The sequence below is a fragment of the Chinchilla lanigera genome, unplaced genomic scaffold (genome assembly GCF_000276665.1).
Source record: "Chinchilla lanigera isolate Chin_1 unplaced genomic scaffold, ChiLan1.0 scaffold00021, whole genome shotgun sequence".
Lineage (NCBI taxonomy): Eukaryota > Metazoa > Chordata > Mammalia > Rodentia > Chinchillidae > Chinchilla > Chinchilla lanigera.
The window spans coordinates 16,889,257-16,899,080 of record NW_004955422.1 but is presented as its reverse complement, the minus strand read 5'-3'; positions in this window follow the sequence as shown (position 1 = coordinate 16,899,080).

Below are 9,824 nucleotides of genomic sequence, written 5' to 3'. Positions count from 1 at the left end.
GTGTTGCCTGACCCTCGGGTTTGGGGGCCTACGGAGCTGTGGGGACACTCCCAGACGTCCGCTCCTCAGCCACCTTTCTGGAAGCAGGTGGGTGGAGAGGACTTAGTGGAGTAGTAGATTGGCGTCTATACCAGGCCCAGCCTGCAGCCCTGCCTGGGGTCAAGTGAGGCCTCCTGGCACTGTTCCTGCTGCCCCTTTCTGCTGAGGTTTTGGCGCCACCTAGCGGAGAGACAGGGTTCTGCTGACTCTTAACGCCTGGAGATCCTGTGACTCCTAGAAGCGCTGGCTGCTTTTCCCAGGCTAGCTTGAAGCTGCTTCCTGTGTGGTTGTCTCTCTCCCAAGTGCCCTGGGGGCAAGGCTGGAGCTGGGAGTGAGTCTCCTCGGCACTTGCGGGGTGTGACATCCGTGCCTCTGTGCCGTCCCTGCTCTGAACCCATTGTCCGCTGTGCTCCATATTCATGGTGTTTGTGTCCAGAGGCCCTTATGGCTTTTCCTACAGGCAGCAGGCGATCCCCACAACTTAAGCAGGGAACAGGGAGGCAGCGCTGGTCAGAGGCTGCTCTGCGGCCCGAAGCCCTGTCCTTGGGTGTGCGTGTGGAGGTTGGGGGAGAAGTGGGGGAGGAGTGGGAGAGGAGTGGAGGAGCCGTGGCTGGTCCTGTTGGCCCCTTCCGACCATGAGCTGGATCTCATGGACATTCTGGGGGGCTCCTGCCAGCCCCCAGAGCGCATATTCCTTCTCCCAGTCTCACCATGGCTGAGTTTGTCCAGGCTGAGCTCAGGCTTGGTTGCACCAGGTGAGAGGAAGCCCCGGTCTGTGGCACTGTCCCGCCCAGGCAGGGGCTTGGGTGTGGGGTCAGGTGTCCAGTGGCTGGGCAGCCCTGACCTGGGACAGCAGTGGCACAGATGGAGGCCGCTGGCCCCGGTGTACAGGACAGGGAGTAGGGGCGCGGGGGTGGGTGCATATGAGGGGACAGGGGCTATAGAGGGGCCCCCGGTGGCAGTGCGGGCGCCTGTGGCTGGACGCTGCATACACCAAAGAGAAGAGAAACAGCTGCAGCCTGAGTGGCGCATGGGCTAGGGATGAACGTGTGGTCAGCCGGGATCCTGGCCAGGCACCAAGGTCTCCGCCCACCTGGAGGCCACCTCCCACCCAGATGGCGCTTGAGCCTTGACACCGGAAGGGTCTGGCTTCTCAGGTGTGTGGAGCCTTCCTGGAAGCCTGGCCTGGGCCCTTGTGTCCGCTCTCACCCATGACCTGAAAGGTGGGTGCTAGGTAGCTGGGTCCGTCTCTGTGTCCTGGCGCCTGCACTTCCTCAGGAGGTACTGGGCCCCTCACCAGCTGAGATGGCGGGGGTCCAAGGCAGCGGTCGTGGGCTTTGTTCATACTTGATAATGATGGTAATAAGCGGACAGCCTGGAGAACAGCTGTCAGGGGAGGAAGAATACCTTCTGGGTCACAGGGAGTGCACTGGGTGGGTTCTGTGCGCTTGCCCTCTGCACGGGAGGTTTCCGGCAAGCAGGGGCAGCTGCCTGCCGCCCGTGCCCTGTGGACCCACCCCGAGGCCGCTGCAGGTTGCTGCCCCCTGGTCAGAGCGCTGTGCCTCCCATCAGGGTGGGCGCTGCTGTAAAACTCCCGGCAGTGGCTCCGTCTTTGGGCCTTCGTGACGGTGACACTGTGAAGAGAGCCAGTGGTTTTGGAAAATGAGCCCTAAACGAGCTCCCCTGGTGGGGAGATGGAGACCCCGCCTCTGAGCGGGGCTCGTGTAGCCTCAGGTTCCCCAGGGTGGGTGCTCAGTCCTTGAGTGCTAAGGTGGCCACAGCGACCCTGTCCGCCTCTCCCGTGAGGACTGGGGTGGGGTTGGAGACCTCAGACCCTTGTTCTTCTCAGTCCTCGTCCCCTCTTTCTTTCTTTTCTTTCCTTCTTTTCTCTCTCTCTCTCTCTCTTTCTCTCTCTCTTTCCTTCTTTCTTGCTCCCATTGTGTGGAGCAGGGCTTTTCTCGTTCAGTGGGTCCTGGCTGGAAGGAGCTGCTTTGCCTGATGGACCCGCTTGTGCCTGCCCTGCCCCGCCCCATGCCCCGTGCCGCACAAGGGGCCGATTCTGAGGGTCCCTGTTGCTTTCAAAGAAGATGCGTGTTTGGGAACCACAGCACGGCTGTGGGACCTGCTTGAGGCTGGCAGAGCCCTGCTGGTCCCGGCCCACTGGGAGGACAGAGCTAGGGATCGTGCCCCTGGCTCTGCCAGTGCCTCTGGGTCCCCAGCTCCGGTGCTTCCGGTTTCCCCCTCCTCCATGGTTGTGAGGCTCCTTCTCTGACTGGTATTCCTTCTCAGTGAACTACTCACTCAGTTTCCCTGCAAACAGCTTGGAATCCCTGGCCTCCTGCAGAGATGCCCCTTAGCTGGCTGGGTTCTGAGCCCCTGCGCTGAGGGCAGGTGCCCGGCTGCCTGGGGGGCAGTTGTGTCTGCCGGTCAGTAAGCGGAAACAGGCAGGTGTGGCAGTAGAGGAAACAGCATCGAAGGAAATGTGATCCCTTCTTCACAAATAATACAACCTTCTATGTACAAAAATAGTGAGCATTCAGCAAAACAGCTTACTGTAAGCTCACACTAAAAGCAGTTGTTCTTCTAAATATTAGCTGCAAATTGCCAAAAGTATAATTTTATACTACTTAAATAGAGAAAAATAATAAATATGAATGAAAGATATTGAAGGTCATTAACAGGAGACTCCAAGGCCTGGGGGGGTGGCATAGTGGTAGAGCACTTGCCTAGCATGCAGAAGACCCTGGGTTCACTGCTCACCACTGAAGGAAAACTGCCCCCAAGTCCCCAAAACTATGAAACATGAAAATCAGCCATTGTAGACTGGAATGAACAGAGGATGTATCAGTTACCTCTGCTTTGTAACAAGTCACCACATACTTACCAGCTTAACATACTCCCGTCCGGAACTCACAGCTCTGGGTTAGACTTCTGGGGGGCTCAGCAGCTGCTCTGCTCAAGGTCTCTGGCTGGACCAAGGTGTCGGCTGCGTCCCTCTTGACCCTCGGCAGTAGTTAGCTTCTAGGCTCATTTGAGTCATGGGTTGAATTTAGCTGCTTGTGGTTGTGTCTGCTGCCCCTGTGTCCCCTCCTGGCTGTCAGCTGGGGCCACCTGTAGCCCCCTGCGTTCTTTGCCATGTGGGTCTCTCATCTTCACAGCAACGGATAGCATGTTTCACCTCGAATCTCCCTACCTGAAGGAGACTAGCCGGGCATGGTGTTGCACATCTGTAATCCCAGCACATGGGAAGTTGAGGCAGGAGGATCACAGTGAGTTCAAGGCCAGTTTGAACTTCATAGTGAGACCCTGGAAGCTCCAGTGGTGCAATTGGTTAGTGCACGGTACTTATATACATAGTGAGACCCTGTCTTAAAAAAAAAAATTAAAAAAAAATTTTTAAATTAAAAAAAGGAGCCCTGGGCCTTTTAAGGTCTCATCTGATAAGGTCAGGCCCACTGGGATTGTCACCCCTTCCTGAAGTCAGCTACGCCCCATAACATGACCCAGGCTTCGAGTGACATCACATCCACAAGACCCACCACACTGCCGGGAGGAGACGGTTCAGATGGAAGTCATGGCAGTCTTGTTAGAGTTCTGCCCACCAGTTTTTCTGTTTTGGAGGATAGGAGTTGATTCTGTAAAAATGTCTGTCTTCCCCAAATGAGTCTATCGATTACCATTCTGAATGTGATTTTTAGGAAATCTCAGGCTGGTTGAAAAACATATGTGAAGGTGCAGAAACGAGGATAGTTGCATCCTCTCGCAGATGAACTGGACTGGGAGGGGAAGGCGCCCCCAGCCTCACTGGTGATGAGGACACGTGAGGGCCGAGGTGAGACTCCCTCACCGGATGCTCTGGCTGCAGCACCTCCGTGCCTTCTCGGAGGAGAGCGGAGCAGATACAGCCTGGTTTGGAAGGCGGTGGCGGCATCGTTGTGGATGTTAAGTCTGGCACACGTGCGTGGTGCCGCTGGCCTCTGTCTGTTCACTTGTGTTCCTCAGACTCGGCCAACTTGAAGTATTCAAAGACAGATCGTGAGCATGTGCAGACGCTGTCTTGTCATTGTTCCTAAGCAGTATAGCCCCCAGCTGATGCGGCGTTCTCCTTGTGTCGGGCGTCATGAGTCATTTAGAGGTGACATGGCGTGTGGGAGGAAGTGGCCGGTTCTGGGTGGTCCCTGCACTGTGTCGTGTAAGAGACTCACACATCTGCAGAGCCAGGTACCTCGGGTGGGCACAGAGGTCCCGGAACCAGCCTCCCTGGTGCTGGGACGACTGCCAGTCTCTTGTGGGTTTTTCTTTCACCAGCGTCCCCTGCCTGCGCGCAGCAGAGGACCGTCCCGGGGGCTGGTCGCCTCTGAGGAGCTGGGGACAGGAAGGAACACAGGGACTGTGCGTGTTTGGGGCTGGCTGGGGCACACAGTCCTGTTTGTCAGCTTTCTAATGCATGCGTATGTCGCAGCATGTGCCAGGTAGCAAAATAGCAGGACGGAGACTAGGAGGGGACAGAGGTGGTCAGCTCCCCCGGGGGGTTTGCTTGCAGGGACCCGTGCCGTGGGGGGAGGTGTCAAGAAGTTGCGTTGCTGTTCTGCACCTGGGGGACATTGTGCAGACGGAGGGGTAGGGCACGGCGGGAAGTGACATATGTGGCCGAGAGGGGCGATGTGCCAGCTGGCTGCTGGGGTGGGGGCGGCAGGGAAGGAGCAGGGAGGTCGGGGGTGGTGGTGGCAGGAGGCGCGGTGGTAGGGGCTGCCGCGGGGTGCGGAGGGGCACCCTCTGCAGTGGGGTCAAGTGCACGGCTGGCCAGAGCAGGAGTTCTGCCAGCCTGGTGGCCCCGGGCCGTCAGTGGCAGTGACCATCACGTCCTCCCGGGCTCCCTCCGACCGGCCATGCCTGCCGCAGGCAGCTGGATGGAGTCCAGGACCCATGGCCAATCTGTCGCTGGGTCCTCAGAGCAGGGTCTCAGCGAGTAGGGCTGGGCCCTTTCATGTGGTCTCGGCCTGCTCCGCACAGCAGGAGGGCTGGCCCTTCTCCCGATCAGCCTGGATTGGATTTCCGGCCCCGGAGATAATTGGTGGTTCTTATTCAAGGGTTAGAACAATTCCTTGCTTTAAAGAGAAAAAGAGTGGAACTCAGGCACACCGCACCGCTCTTAAAAATGAAAGAAGGAGGCGTGGGGCTCAGACAGTGCCCCTCACATCAAAGTGGCCAGCAGACGCCGACGGCAGTGTGCGGGTGCCGTCCCACCCTCCACCCACACTTCGGGGTGCAGAGCTATTCTTCTGGGTCACTCAGTCGGAGCCACATGAGGGCAGCAGGGCCCACACCTGTGGGGCACCCAGGCGGGCCGCTCTGGCTCCCAGTTCCAACAGCAGTTGGTTAATCCACGCCCAGCCCAGCCCCAGCAACACCTGTCGCCAGGTGAGCCAGACCTGCCTCCCTGCCCCCTGGGCCCTGCAGCTGGGCTGTATCTGTGTGGGGACAGCGGCCCCGGGCAGCCGAGTGCATGGCAGGGCCCGTTCTGGCACAAGGCGCCTCCCAAGTGCCAGGCCAGGGTCTCAGCGGGCACCTGGGCATCAGAGCCCTCCGGAGGCCTCGCTGGAGCACAGGTCTCTGAACGAGGTGGCCTGGGAATTTCTTTCTAATGAGCGCCGTGCCTCTGGGTAGGAGGGCACACCCCGGGTATGCCTGAGAAGACACATTACCATCCGGCCTCCCCGGCCTTGGCCTTTTCTGGTTTTCTTGTAGCCACAGCTGCTGATGGAGCGCAAGCAGCCCCCGGGGAGGGGCGGTTACAGAGAGGCCCTCTCCAGCAGTCGGAGGACCCTGGTGTGCCCTGGCTCCGTGCTGTCCCCTGCTCACCGTGGCAGGATATGTGGCTTGGACCCGAGTCTGTGTTGCCAACGGCTCGACTAGATGCAGAGGACCTGGCTGGACCCTGTCGTGCATGCCTGGGGTCAGCAAGAGTCCCTGGGCACAAAGAAGCCAGAGATAGGACCCTGTGCTCGGCCCCGATCCAGAATAGCATGGGGGCACTGGGTCTGGAGCCTGAGGCCAGGGTCCGGGCCCCACCTGCTTCTTTCTGTGTCTGGACATGCAGCATACCCACCTCTCTCTTCCGGGGAAGGAGGTTGTTGGCTGGTAGGCAGAGTGAGATACAGAATGTGTGTGCTTGTCGCTCCCCCACCTGACTTTAGCTCCTGGGTTCTAGGCTTGGCTGAGCCACGTGACTGGTCTCAGTGGGGCACCAGTCTCCTTGCATTTGACCTTCGGCCATCAAGGGGGATGACTGGGGAGGCTGAGGCAGGAAGGGCCCTGGGCCGACAGGCCCTGGGGTGGTAGCATCCCTGTCAGGGCCTCTCGCCCCTCCCTGCCCAGGGTCTGTTGAGGCCTCTCATGTGTCTCAAGGTCCGGTCCTGGCAGCCTTGCAGAGGGGCTTTCACAGAGGGAGGCAGAGGCCAGAGAATTCCCTGGTATGGGCAGGGAAACGGAGGCTGGACGAGCAGGTGGTGCTGCTGCAGTGTGGGAGGGTAGGCCCAGGTCCCCATGCCTCTGGGGCTGCTCTGCCCTGGTCCCGGAAATGGGAGTGGAACACCCCCGTCCACACCTCATGGAGTGTGGCTGGCTCTGTGCAGGGAGCTCGTAAGTTTATTTTGTGACTTTATTTTGTGGTGCTGGGGTTTGAAGTCAGAGCCGTGTGCGCGCTAAGCGCGTGTCCAACCTCCGAGAAGCACCTTGCTTAGTTTGTAAACACCAGGGGCCCTGAAGGACAGGTCACTCATCCCCAGGGGCTTGGATGCCCCAGTGCGCAGGCCCCATGGGGACTGGGAGGGAGCAGAGGTGAGATTCCTCAGCTTACCGGTCAGTCAGCGCAGCAAGCTTTTAGAAGGTGCTGCTGTTCACAAAGGATGAGGAGGAGACGGGCGTGAGGGAAGCGCGAGACTTCCTGCTCGTTCACCCCTGTCCTTGCACATCTGTGTGTCCCAGATGGACCGTAAGTGTGGGCCAGGTGGGGTGGCGCATGCCTGTTGTTCCAGCATTCTGGGAGGCTGAGGCAGGAGGGTTGCAGGTTCGAGACCAGCCTTCGGGCAACTTAGCAGGGCCCTGTCTCAAAATTAAAAACACAGGAAAGGGCTGGGGATGTAGCTTGGTGTGAAGACCTTGGGTTTAATGCGCAGTACCTCCAAACAAAATAAGACAAACAAAATAAGACACCCCAAAAACCTTCGGTGCGATGCTTCATGCAGCTGAGCAGGAGGAAGAGAGAAAGAGGAGATGGCTTCGGTCCCAGGAGATAGGACTTGGTAGTGGGGTGTGTGGCTGGTGTCCTGCCTGCTGGACTTGCACCAGGACAGGACTCAGTGCAGCCAGGGGCCCCTCCCACTTTGAGGTGAGGAGGCGGGGGAGCGTGAGAGGAGGGGAGGCAGTCAGGCAGGGCTCGGCGTCTCTCCTGCACCCCCACCCCACTTCCTTCCAGACCGCCCTGAGGGCAGGAGGGCAGAGGAGGAGCCCCTCTCCTGGGTGCCCAGCTGCCAGCTGCTTCTGGGGCTCTGCAGCTGGCTCCTTCCTACCTGTCACCTCCCCTGACACGCTATGCTACTGGCCTCAGGGCTACTTCCCCTCCCCGCCGCCCCATGTCCTAGCCCGGGTCCTGTGACAGGTGCACCCCACTCCCTTCCTGGTCACCCCACCAGGTCTGGGCCACAGGTATCCCCTGGGCCGTCTGCTGGAAGCTAGAGGCCCTGCCAGCCTCCCTCTCCAGACCTACCCCTGGCCTGCACCCTGGGGGGCTTTGACATACATACCATCTCCCTTGACCCTGCGCTTCATGTCAGATGTGCGGGCGGCCACACCCCTAAGCACAAGCCCGCCCCCTGGCCTCTGGGTGTTCTCTGGCCCCATCTGGGTGAGGGTCCTTAAGGATCGGGTGTCCTTTACAAACTTTTTATGTCAACAAAGACTCCTGCCTTAGCTGTACGTGGTGATGCAACCTGCAGTCCCAGCACTGTGGGGAGCTGAGGCAGGAGGACCGAAAGTTTGAAGTGCACCTGGGCAAGGTAGCAACTTGGTGAGACCTTGTTACACCGTAAAAAATGAAGGCTAGGAGGTAGCTCTGTGTGAGGGCCCTGGGTTCAATCCCTAGTACTTTTCAGTGGGGGCTGACTCCTAAGGTGGAAACAGCTGGCTTGGCTAGAGGCAAAATTAAAAACGCCTGAACCTGCAGGTTTTTCCCCAGGGTGATGGGTCTTGGGTGGGGTGCTCCTATTGTGCTCTCCGTGTTTGCAACCCTTCCACGCTGACCCTTGAGGATGAGGAAAGAAGGCGTTTAAATAAATGAACGAACACCTGTCCCACCATTCTGATCATAGAAAAGGGACTGATCAGCCGCTTTGCTGTGAGCTAGCACACCGGGCTGGGCTGGGGGCGAGAGGCCAAGGCGAAGTGTGCACTTACGACCGTGATCTGTGAGTCTGGTGACTCCTTAAGGCAGTGGCGAATCATGGCCCAAGGCAAGGACAGGGTGACACGGAGAAGCAGTTGCAGGAAAGGTTTATTTAGCCAACAGTGTGAGGGAATAAGGCCTGTCCCGTCTCAGAAGGACCAGGCAGCGGCTGTCTCAGGATAGGATGGCTCCTGTGACATCTGCTAAGGAGGGTCCCGGGCCACTGACCTTTTCAGGGACATGGCTGCCCTTTGGTTTTCTTACCTGGTGCCCAGACCCTAGTTGGGAGTCTCCCCTGATCTCACAGGGTCCTTGCTTGTGTGCTGCATCCCAGCGCCAGAAGTAGCTTTGCCCTGGTTTTCAGCCCAGTTCTGATGTAGCTTGGTGGCCTGGTTGTGGCTGGCCCGTCCTCCTCCTCCAGGCTTTCCCTGGTCCCCAGCCCCCCTGTGGCATAGCTGGGGATGGGCTGTGGACACTCAGGTACGTGGAATGCCCGAGACCCCACTGTCCCAGTAAACCAGCCAATCAGTGTGGCCCCCAGTCTATCACAGCTGAGACCCATTCCCGTGGGTCAAGGCAGGCAGCAGGGACTATCTCTGGTGTCACCCCAGGGTTCCCAGGCTTTGGCCTCCAGCAGAGTTCTTAACTCTGGCAGCTGCTTCTGGGGCTCTGCAGCTGGCTCCTTCCTACTTGTCACCTCCCCTGACACGCAATGCTACTGGCCTCAGGGCTACTGCCCCTACCCCATGTCCTAGCCTGGGTCCTGTGATAGGTGCACCCCACCTGTTGTTGCTGGACCCCTGTTTTGGTTACTTTTTTCTCAGTGCTGAGACAAAATATCCAACACCCAAAATTAAGGAAGGAAAGGTTTATTTAGCCAACAGTCTGTGGAGATTTCAGTCCATAATCAGCTGGCTCCAAGGCAGGGTGGCATGGCACAAGGGCAACAGTTCATGGTGGCAGAAAAGAGCAAAAGCAGCAAGAGCACAAGGCGGGGGAGAACAAGCCTCTTTCCCTTGCTTATGTTGCAAGCAGGCGACCCCCAACCCAGGGGATGTGTAGCACTCACATAATCTCCAGGCACTTCTCTTGCACAGGCTCAGGATGATACAAAGTAAGGACGCTGGCCACCTGCTCAGTCACTTGAACCTTTTAAACTTCTCAAATTGACACAATAAACAACATCCTAGAACAGGAAGAGCATGTTCTCACGCCAGGATGTAGAACTGCTGAGTTACTTAGTTGTAATGGAGTGTCTAGACTCATGTAGTTGACACAATGTACCAACCATAACAACCCCCTTTGGGTCTCTGGCTCAACGGGTCTGGAGCGCCACTGATCA